We start from the raw sequence: 12072 nt of genomic DNA, 5'->3' as shown, positions 1-12072 counted from the left end.
TATAATGAAACGCTTTGTTACAACATAACCATGGTTTGTATTTACAGCAAGCTACTTAAAACAGTGATATGTGTTAATAGAGGTTTCAAAATTTTGAAATTTGTCGTAAGGTCATATGAGACTAATTAATCTAACTTTAACTAACTTACGCTAAGGACAACCCACACACCCATGCGCCACTAGAGGTTTCACTTGTCAGCTGAAATTGGTTTGTATTTTCTTTCTCTTCTTTCTTTGAAGCTTCTTGTGTAGCTTTTTCTACGATGGGTCGCTTGCTGAACTTCTCGGTGAAGTGACGAACAATAGTTCCCCATCAAGTTGGTGTTCCAGCGGCCCTGGTAACGTTTTTCCATCACTTTAATGTCCTGGTAAAAACGCTCTCCTTGCTCCTCACTAACATCCCCCATATTGTCTGGCAAGTCATCAAGGTGTCTGTTCAAAAAGTGAACTTTGAGGCTCATTAAACATCCTAAAGTTTTAAACTTCTTTAACATTGTAGCTGTAATAGAAACATATTCTGCGTCTTTTTCATGTCCTAAGAACTTTGTAACGACTTGCGTGAATGATACCCATGCTTCTTTCTCATTTATAGTCTGATTTAGAGTAGTTGTCACTTGACGTTTGCGCTGCGAAGTTGCGGCGTTGTCACGTCAAGCACTGGCTGGAGGCAGCCGCCTCAGCGCATCGCTACCCCCGGCGATAGAAAATCGTTTTAAAGTCTGGATCTTCTACAAAAAGTAAGTAAAAAATTTCAAATCCACATATGATGTACATCTCTACAATGTCTCTCAATCTGTCAAATATATATTCTTAATTTTAATTAGGACAAGAGTTACGTTAATTTGTTTGAAACCGAAACTTCCTTTGAAACCATCTAAATTCTCGATTTCGTAAACAGCTTCTAAATTATCACGTCATTACTGAAAAACTATTGGTGTCACAGCAAAATATTTTTTTCCATTGATTAACAAAATAATGCACTCGGCAAAGAATCCTTAAAAGTTTTCGTAGTGCATCACGTTTCTTGTATATAAATTTCTGAAAATAGCATTTTTAAGCAACCCTATCAGTACTGAACTCGAAACAAGTATGACGTTTAAAATCTCTATCTCCTATAAATATTATGTAAATATTTTGAAATTTACGTACAGTATCGGTCTCAGTGGTATCTAAAAGCAAATAAAATATCTTTTCTTAATTTTAATTAGGGCCGTTGTTACATTAACTATTGAAGTGTGAGAAATTTTCGCGTCCGGAAAAGTTTTCTTCTTTAGATTGCAAATCTCGAAAACTATTACACACATCGAATAACATCTTGGTGTATATACAAAATGAAATAGAATTAAAATTCAGTCTAACTTACCGTAAGGAGATGACGAGAGCTGGCCAAACAGTATTTCTTAGTCTCACAAAAAGAATAAGAATTAATCGAAATAAATTCACAAACACAGTATTTAATGGCAGTAAGTACACTACACACTAATATTACAATGCGAAAACACCGCTTAATTCAGAGTCAGAGTCAGTGGAACTATCAGTCTCGCTGCTCGTATTGACAGATATAATCAAGTCTTCGACACTTTGTTGTAAGATACCTTCATTGTTCCATGCGTCCTGTATCACTTCTCGCACGTGATGTACTACCTTCTGCCAGTCTTCCGATGTCACAATTTCAACTGCCTCTTTCAAAAGGCGTTCCACTTCGGTTAATGCGAATTTCTTATTTTCTGCAGCCATATGCCGCTTAACCTGAGCCCAAATCAGCTCTATTGCGTTGAAATGGCAATGGTAAGGAGGCAATCTGAGCACTTTATGCCAGTATTTTTTTGCTACTTCATCCACAATGTAAATCGGGTTCTTCGGCTTGTGTTGCGATACAAGTTCTAATAACTCTGCCCTTGTAAAATTACTTTCGAACTGCACCTTATGTGTCTGTAACCAGCTAACAATGTCGATTTTCCTCCTTGCCTTTTTGGGTGCTTTATCTTGTATTACTGAGTGATAAGGAGCGTTATCCGTAACAATGATAGAGTTTTTTGTTAAGTTCTGGAGCACACAGTCTTCAAACCATTTCACAAAAGTATTGTGGTTCATCTCTTCGTGGTAGTCGGAGGTCTTATTTGAACTGAATAGCAGCAGACAATTTGGAATGAAACCTTTTGAATTTCCGGCATGTGCTACAATTATCCTTTCTCCTCTGCCGATCGGAGCTGCCATACTTCCGCTGATGGTACCGTCTGTCCAGCCTTTTTTTGAACTGTGTCCTGCATTCACCCACGTTTCATCAAGCCAAACGATATCATCAAAATTTGTCCCCACTAATTCTCTAAGAAAGTGGCATTGCGAGGCTGCAATATCTTGGCGTTCCATTAGTAACTTCCTGCCAAGACTCGTAACAAAGACGATTTACTACCCTGAAACAGGTCAGCCGCTGTGAGGGTAGCATGTAGTATTTTGAGTGTTGGATACTCCTTCCTTGAATAAAATGCGTATATTTGACGACGAATGCCATCTTCCTGAAAAGAGTCTCCAGTCGCCTCTTTTTCCCAGGTGTCTCCAATTTAGATGAGTCACTTGAGCCTTCTTTCGTGAATTTCTCCTTGCAAATTCTTATTACTGAGAGTTCGCTAATTTGCAGAGCAGCTGCAGTTCGCTCCACCACCTTATGCAAAGGAACGAGAGGCCCTCCTGCATCCCTCTCTCTCTCAAAACACTCCCATAAAGAACACACGTATTCACGCGCCTGACTGCGTATAACAACGCCATGTCCGCCACTTTTTGGAGGTTTTCGAGGAGTGTGCAGCCTCGGCCTCCCTCTCTTGCGACTGCTTTCATCAGACATCGTAAACACGCGAAGCTACAAGTCACTCAAATCTCTCACCCGCACGTCTACAACGGCTCGCTGAGGACTGGCTGGCTACGCGCTGTTCACATCCAACTGCCCAACACTACAATAGCGAATATTCCAACAACGCCAAGCAGCCACAGACTGCACACAGCACAACCAGTGATTTTCATACAGAGCGCTACGTGACGTTACCAACATAAAAACCTGAACAGCCTACTTACAACAGTATCCTCCGGTGGCAGCACCGCGGACTTGTTTCATTGCGCAACGACATTATTTGTGTGTATCGTGAACTGCAGCTGTCCTATAGCGATGTCCTAGGGTATACCCTCCGTTAAACAGACGATTTATTCTGGTTAAGAATTACCTGTTACGTGAAGTGCCTTCCGGAAATCTAGCAGCGCATTATCAACATGAGTGCGGTCATATGTTTTATCATGTAGAATAAAGAGCTACTTATTGTCTTCTGAATCTCATAAACTAAAAGTATAAACTAAATAACTGAATGATCATAAGACATTGCATTCATTACGAACAAATAAATGGAAGAGATACTTTCATATTCAGAATACAACACGCTGATATGCGTCACCTACAATGTTGTACCTCGTGAACACTTTCTTCCAACATATCAGCTCAGAAATGCACTTGCCGTACGTAGGGATATCTGTTAGAAAGGTGTGATCGGCACAAACAGCCTACAGCGTTTTGAAGCGGTGTAGCATTATGAACGTAAAAAAGTATGATGTTAGTTGTTTAATTGCATTATCAAGTGCTATCCTAGCAGTACCAGTACTGTCAAGCGATTCCTAGACGTATTCCATAGTATTGTTGCACAGAAAACACACTGACCATTGTTAAGAATGTCCTCTACATACCAGAGATCAAAAGTTCGGTGTATTTCGTCCGTGGTTCAAAGAATTATAGCACATCAAAAATGGCTCTGCGCACTATGGGACTCAACTGCTGTGGTCATAAGCCCCCTAGAACTTAGAACTACTTAAACCTAACTAACCTAAGGACATCACACACATCCATGCCCGAGGCAGGATTCGAACCTGCGACCGTAACGGTCGTGCGGTTCCAGACTGTAGCGTCTTCAACCGCTCGGTCACTCCGGCCGGTTATAGCACATCCACCAATATTTAAATTTTCTATACGCTTACGAGATCCGTTGAAAAGTAGAGTTTTTTTTATAATATTTTTAATTCGGTTTACAGATGTTTAGTGGTTGTTTCTTTCATAGCACTCCTCTTCTTTATGCAACACTCAACCCATAAATTTTTGCACTTCGGGACCCAATCCTACGTATCTACTTTTCAAATGCACTTAAGGTCCCAAGACGGCTGATCTTTATTGTTAGTTAGTTAGTCGTTTAATCTGTTACATATTCCACAGATCATTTCGAAGATCCTTTTTTCGGATGATATGGAACGAGTCAGTTATCGTATATGTATATTTGATTAATGTTAACATTGTGAACGCATTATTTCATAGTACTGCTCATGTAAGTAAACTTAAGAACAAGATTTTACCGGGCTACTGGTTTATAAATAAGTATTCGTCCGTAGAATAGAAGGAGTTGTCCTGCAAAAATGATCTTAGGTTAGATTTAAAGCTTGCTTTGCTGCCCGTCAAACATTTTATGTAGTTGGGAAAATGAACCAAAATCTTTTGTTGCTGCATATTTAACTCCTTTTTGAACCACTGACAGCTTCAACAATGTGAAACAAAGCTCTGTTTTCTCTAGTGTTATAGATATGGACATCGTCTTCTCTTCAAATTGTGATGGATTATTCATCACGAATTTCATTAGTGAATATATGTACTGTGGCGGCGCAGTGAAAATGCCTAAATCCACCTTTAGTTCTTACTGTTCGCTTTAGTGCACTTATTACCTTCTTTCTAAATGATGAAATTACGTAAATTATTCCATAAGACATTACTGAGTGGAAATATGCAATATATGTCCGAAAGTTGATTTGTTTATTCCAATTGCAGCAAGCGTAGTATGAACAAAAGTAGCTGAACGTAGTTGTTTGAGAAGCTCAGTGATATGTTTCTTTCAATTCAAGTTTCCTTCAGTATGTACATCAAAAATTTTGGAGCATTCCACCCTATTTACTGACTCCTGCACACGTGTTACATCAGTTGTTAATATGACTTTATTTGGTGTACAAAATTAAATACGATGTGTTTTCTCAAGATGTAGGAAGAGTCCATTTTCAGAGAATCACTTAATTATTCTTTGAAACAGATAATTAACAATTTTTTCCGTGGGTTTCTCCCTAAAGGGATTTATTATAACACTAGTATCGCCTGCAGCCAACGGCCTTGCTGCAAAGGTAACACCTGTTCCCGTCAGATGACCGAAGTTACGCACTGTTGAGTTTGGCTAGCACTTGGATTGGTGACCGTGCGGGTCTGCCGACCTCAGTTGGCAAGTGGGGCGCACTCAGCCCTTTATCGGTGAGGATGACACGGCGGTCGGTCATTACAGTTGGCTTTCTCGGGGCCTGTTCGGACGGTGGTAATTCTACCAATTCTGCTTGTTGAATGTTACGTGAAAGTTCAACGACATATATAAGGAACAGGAGTCGAGCTAAAATTGAAATCTATGGGACTCCTTTCGCAATTTCTCCTCAGTCACGAAAATCACCCTTAGAACATTGTTACAATTGTTATTTACATGATCACCCCAATCGAAAGCCTAATAAAGACCACAAAACATTCCAGATGCCGATATTTTATTGTTTAAGGCTTGTAATATTTGGTGGGTGTCTGGATAGATAACGTTTTCAGTCGAGTAACCATTCTGCGTCAGGAAGACTGTTCTGAAATTTTTTGTGTGGAGTGTAGACATTTATGGAAGTGAAACATGGACGATAAATAGTTCAGGCAAGAAGAGAATAGAAGCTTTCGAAATGTGGTGCTACCGAAGAATGCTGAAGATTAGGTGGGTAGATCACGTAACTAATGAGAAGGAACTGAATAGAATTGGGTAGAAGAGGAATTTGTGGCACAGCTTGACTAGAAGAAGGGATCCGTTAGTAGGACATTTTTTGAGGCATAAAGAGATCAACATTTAGTATTGGAAGGCAGCGTGGAGAGTAAAAATCGTAGAGGAAGACCAAGAGATGAATACGGTAAACAGATTCAGAAGCATGTAGGTTGCAGTAGGTACTTGGAGATGAAAAAGCTTGTACAGGATAGAGGAGCATGGAGAGCTGCATCAGAGCAGTTTCTGGACTGAAGACCACAACAACAACGACCATTCTGGAATCCTGTGATAGGTTAAATAAAGTGTTCCTACTTGAATTAAGATCTCAACAGGAGGTAGTTTAGGGGATTTTGGTTTTGGAAACGATAATAAACTTGAAGTGAGGTCTGGGAGATATCGATGTTTCGCCCAGGAGAGTGGTCAAAAATCGTGAACGGTGAATGTGGAATTGTTGAGGCTTTCGTGGTCACTTGTTGACTTATTGCCTTTTGGTTATCGTCTCGTGATCTGAGGCCGACGTTAATTTAATGACATTTCTGACGTTTATACCGCACGAACGGCCTGCTTTGTCAATTACCACCAGAAATGGAGGTTGATTCTAGCCACTCGTGTCGCACAAAATTCATTAAAATCATTAAAGAAACGTTGCCCGAAAACCCCGTGACAACAGGCAATGCCGGCCGAAGTGGCCGTGCGGTTCTAGGCGCTATAGTCTGGAACCGGGTGTCCGCTACGGTCGCAGGTTCTAATCCTCCTCGGGCACGGATGTGTGTGATGTCCTTAGGTTAGTTAGGTTTAATTAGTTCTCAGTTCTAGGCGACTTATGACCTCAGTAGTTAAGTCGCATAGTGCTCAGAGCCATTTGAACCAACAGGCAATTAACTGAAAACGCTGAGCTGAACTATGTTCGTCTCAAATGTGGTCTCCTTTCAAATGGTTCAAATGGCTGTGAGCACTATGGGACTTAACTGCTGAGGTCATCAGTCCCCTAGAACTTAGACCTACTTAAACCTAACTAACCTAATGACATCACACACATCCATGCCCGAGGCAGGATTCGAACCTGCGACCGTAGTGGTCGCGCGGTTCCGGACTGTAGCGCCCAGAACCGATCGGCCACCCCGGCCGGCTGTCTCCTTTCCCCATCAAGTTTGGTCCCACTAAATAACTACCATGGTCACCTCGTTTAGTTGTAGCAATAATTGAAAAAACGGTTCAAATGGCTCTGAGCACTATGGGACTTCTTTGGTCATTAGTCCCCTAGAACTTAGAACTAATTAAACCTAAGTAACCTAAGGACATCACACACATCCATGCCCGAGTCAGGATTCGAACCTGCAACCGTAGCAGATAATTGACTGTGTGAGATCAAATGCGGCAGCCCAACTCACATTTCCTGAATCTACGTTGGACCGTTTACTTGCTGATTGGAAGCTGCGTAGGGAAAGTGAATTACCAAATGCTGCATTTGGGAACCTATGCAGGTAGGGCCCGGACGAAGTGGTAAGGTTAAGGTATTCCTATTTTTAAGCTGAGCAGCAGCTGACGGAGCCAACGGTCTTGCCGCAGTGGTAACACCGATTCCCGTCAGATCACCGACGTTAAGTACTGTCGGGCTGGGCTAGCACTTGGATGGGTGACCATCCCAGTCTGCCGAGCGCTGTTAGCAAGCGAGGTGCACTCAGCCGTTATGAGACGAACTGAGGAGCTACTTGATTGAGAAGTAGCTGTTCCGGTCTCGTAAACTGACATGCGGCCGGGAGAGCGCTGTGGCGACCACATGCCGCTCCATATCCGCATCCAATGACGCCTCTGGGCTAAGGATGACACGGCGGCCGGTTGCTACCGTTTGGTCTTCATGGCTTGTTCGGCCGGAGTTCAGTTTTAGCTGTAGGCGGAAATGCATAGAAATTAGTGATTATAATCAGCGCCTGTCGAATAATGTAATTACTTTAGGATCAAATTAGGTACTTTACAAAATTGAGTTTTCACGAAGTGGCAAAAATATCCACTTTGCCCGAAATGAGCGGGCAAAATGGACACTTAGCTTTAAACTCAGAAATAAGGGTTTAAAAATGTTGTAAGAAAAAACTAACTAGATTTTATGGTAAATATGACTCGAATTAAATTCTTTACACTTTTCACAAACAAAAGCTAAAAGTGTGTTTCTCCCTTGTAGATTTCGTGGGGCCAGAGGGAGCGTAACTGGCAGTAAATCTACTGCTCTAATGTCCTTGAGCCCGCATCTCGTGGTCGTGCGGTAGCGTTCTCGCTTCCCACGCCCGGGTTCCCGGGTTCGATTCCCGGCGGGGTCAGGGATTTTCTCTACCTCGTGATGGCTGGGTGTTGTGTGCTGTCCTTAGGTTAGTTAGGTTTAAGTAGTTCTAAGTTCTAGGGGACTTATGACCACAGCAGTTGAGTCCCATAGTGCTCAGAGCCATTTGAACCATTTAATGTCCTTGAATTTGAAAATTTTGTTTGCAATACATGCATTCTCTGTACTCCTCGTTGTCGTCTACAAGAGCCCTAACAGGCTTTGTTCCTCTGCTTTTCGAAATTTTCTTCTTACGGTTGCTTACTGCTTTTCACTTATGTCCTCTTTCTTTATTTGCCTCTTCTAGGTTATTTTTATGAGTTGCTGTAAGTATCGTCCATTCGGCCGCTGCTGCTGCGTACTCCCCCCATACCATGTGTCCAGAAGCCACCGCCGATATGGCCCCGTTGCCCTCATGGATGCCACTGCACAAAGCTGTATGCCCTCTAACGGCATTTCAGTAACTAAAGAAGGATTACAGCGTCGAGATATGGCACTCTACAAAAGAGTGATATTAAAAAGACATACGGTATGTCACATTCCCTTTTCACGATAAATCCTTACATCAAGATAGCTAAAACATACAAAAATTATAATATCTCCGATGAATGGCACGCCAGACAGGTTAGACTTCATTGGATGACTGTACCCTCCAGAGAGAATACGTTGAAACACTTCCCGCGCCGTGCTAGCAAGTTATAGCCCGCAGAAGCTCTATGGCCACTTTGCCTGGATCGCCCCTAAACATGGTAAGTGTGCGTTGGAAAGAGCTCCTTCCCAATTTGGTTCGTTCTAGGCCAAATAGAGGCCCCCAAGTATGACGCGGCAGGTGACTACTTTTTACCTGCGCTTAGGAACCGGCAGGAGTACAGACCCCCCGCCCCCGCGTGATGCGCCTCGGTTGTTGTCGGCGGCAGGTGCTGCGCTGTTGTGTGTGGGTGGCTCCCCTCGGCTCCTGGTTTATTGACGGGGCGGTGGGCGGCGGTCGTGGGTGACCAGCCGTGGCCGCGCGGCACGCAAATGTTAAACCGCGGGCGCGCAGACCGCAGCACGCGCCGCCATCGACCGCCGGACAGCTCGTCAAAGGTCCGACCACACCACACCAGCCCACACCACTGCCACTTCCAAAACTGCGGCCGCGCACGAGACCCAAGCAGCGAGCAACGAACCGTGCCGCCCACTGGCGGACCATCACGGAACACCGCTGGCGACTCCTCTGCGCCTTCTACAGCAACACGAAACTACTCATAGCTGGGCAGCGTCTCACCCATTACCTTATTATTACTTTTTTTAGACAGAGCGAAGAATAATTCCTTCCAAAACTCTCATCGGAGCTCGACATGGCTGCCGTACAGTTAGCGGCATCGAACACCATCAAAAATGGTTCAAATGGCTCTGAGCACTATGCGACTTAACTTCTGAGGTCATCAGTCGCCTAGAACGTAGAACTAATTAAACCTAGCTAAACTAAGGACATCACACACATCCATGCCCGAGGCAGGATTCGGACCTGCGACCGTAGCGGTCGCTCGGTTCCGGACTGTAGCGCCTAGAACAGCACGGCCACTCCGGCCGGCTGAACACCATCACAGTACCTTTTAAGTCGCTGGCAAGTACAACCATCACATCTGACGGGATCAATATTTCTCCGCAGTGCAGTAGACAAGGCACGGGCTACCTCTGGTGACACACAGGCCTGTTACACATACCTACTTAAGATCGTGGCACACCTCGTCACGTGATGTGACAGCAGCGATCCCAGCGCATGAAGTCAAATCTACACAGTCCGTAAAGTTAATGTTTATGGGATAACGCACTGGTGTGAACGGCACCAGTCCCCTTTGTTATGGTTCTCTATTTACGTGACCATTACGGCACTACAACCCCAGTTCTCGATACCAGTAATATCGTACTACTTTTCTGCGAAGTAACAGACGTATTTTTGTGACAATATTCACATTTGGTTTTATTAATGTATAGGTACTCCGATGTATCAATATATTACAGTGACATGGTTGTTGTGTGTATTCATTTCTGAGAGACTGTCATAATCTTTGACTTACTTGTAACCGTTTTGGCGCGAATGCACACAGAGCAGTCTATTTTTCACTTTGGCAGAAGTTAAGTTGTTATTTCGCTTAGTAAAAGAACAGTCAAGTCTTGTTTTTGGGCCGGCCGCGGTGGTCTCGCGGTTCTAGGCGCGCAGTCCAGAAGCGCGCGACTGCTACGGTCGCAGGTTCGAATCCGGCCTCGGGCATGGATGTGTGTGATGTCCTTAGTTTAGTTAGGTTTAAGTAGTTCTAAGTTCTAGGGGACTGATGACCACAGCTGTTAAGTCACATAGTGCTCAGAACCATTTGAACCATTTTTTTTCCTTGTGTTTGGTTAAAGTGGAAATTAAATATATGAAGATGGATACAAAACTGTTTTCTTGATGATGTGACATTTAAGAAGAAGTATATGTGAATTTACAAGAAGTTTAATAAAAATGTGGATCGTGAACACCAAATCAACAATTACTTCTACCATACCATTGTTCTGATCTGGGATTGTTTGATCATTAAGAATTTCCTGAAAAACGCATTTGATAGGTCTTCAAATATTGCTAAAATACGGGTCTGGACCTTCTAGCAGTCAAAGTAGAATCACCCTAGAATCAACAAGATGAGCCACAACAACTTCGAAGAAGTCAACGTGGGAGCCCATTCAAAATAAGTGCCAAATTAATGACTTTTTTACAGTGACCTAATTATTTCCATTCTGACGATACCATCCACAGTCAATAATTTTGTTGTTGCCCGATAAAGTGAACATATGCTGCGTGAGTAATATTATTAATCTGATTTCTAACCTACTTTCCAAGTGGTGGTATTGTTAGACCTTGACACGTCACGCCTAAAAACTGTCCCTCCAAACACGTATTTTTTAAGGTACTTTCATTTTGTGTTCCCCCATCTTCAGATGTTTGCACTTATTTATGCAGCATAAATATTCCTTATTTATGTAAGACGTTATACAACAGAGGTTGCAGAAACTTCCGCTGCAAAACTCTGCAAAACCGTTAGTAAAGAAACAATTTTCGCATCACGCAAATAAATGTAAACTTCTGAAGTGGGATGCCAGGCGTCTTGAAAGGTCACATTCTAAAAATGAACGCTTTAAAAGCAACTGCTTGGGGCTAAATTATTATGAATTACCGCCAGTTGCAACAATTGAAGTATTCTGTTTTGTCCAGACGTACCACATTTGTTTATTAATTTTACACTACTGGCCATTAAAAGTGCTACACCACAAAGATGACGTGCTACAGACGCGAATTTTAACCGACAGGAAGAAGATGCTATGATATGCAAATGATTAGCTTTTCAGAGCACTCATACAAGGTTGGCGCCGGTGGCGACACCTACAACGTGCTGACATGAGGAAAGTTTCCAACCGATTTCTCATACACAAACAGCAGTTGCCGGCGTTGCCTGGTGAAACGCTGTTGTGATGCCTCATATAAGGAGAAGAAATGCGTACCATCACGTTTCCGACTTTGATAAAAGTCTGATTGTAGCCTATTGCGATTGCGGTTTACCGTATCGGGACATTGCTGCTCACGTTGGTCGAGATCCAATGACTGTTAGCAGAATATGGAATCGGTGGGTTCAGGAGGGTAATACGGAACGCCGTGCTGGATCCCAACGGCCTCGTATCTCTAGCAGTCGAGATGACAGGCATCTTATCCGCATGGCTGTAACGGATCGTGCAGCCACGTCTCGATCCATGAGTCAACAGATAGGGACGTTTGCAAGACAACAGCCATCTGCACGAACAGTTCGACGACGTCTGCAGCAGCATGGACTATCAGCTCGGAGACCATGGCTGTGGCTACCCTTGACGCTGCATTACAGACAGGAGCGCCTG

At 43.2% G+C, this 12072-nt stretch overlaps 1 pseudogene; it reads left to right on the top strand.

Annotated features, from left to right (window-relative positions):
- The first annotated feature begins 7399 nt into the window (after positions 1–7399).
- On the top strand, positions 7400–7518 carry LOC124712902 (annotated as a pseudogene).
- Positions 7519–12072: the final 4554 nt, after the last annotated feature.

This window comes from Schistocerca piceifrons, chromosome 8 (genome assembly GCF_021461385.2).
Source record: "Schistocerca piceifrons isolate TAMUIC-IGC-003096 chromosome 8, iqSchPice1.1, whole genome shotgun sequence".
Taxonomy (NCBI): Eukaryota; Metazoa; Arthropoda; class Insecta; order Orthoptera; family Acrididae; genus Schistocerca; species Schistocerca piceifrons.
Note: the sequence above shows the minus strand (reverse complement) of the source record. Positions and strands in the feature narration are given on the sequence as shown.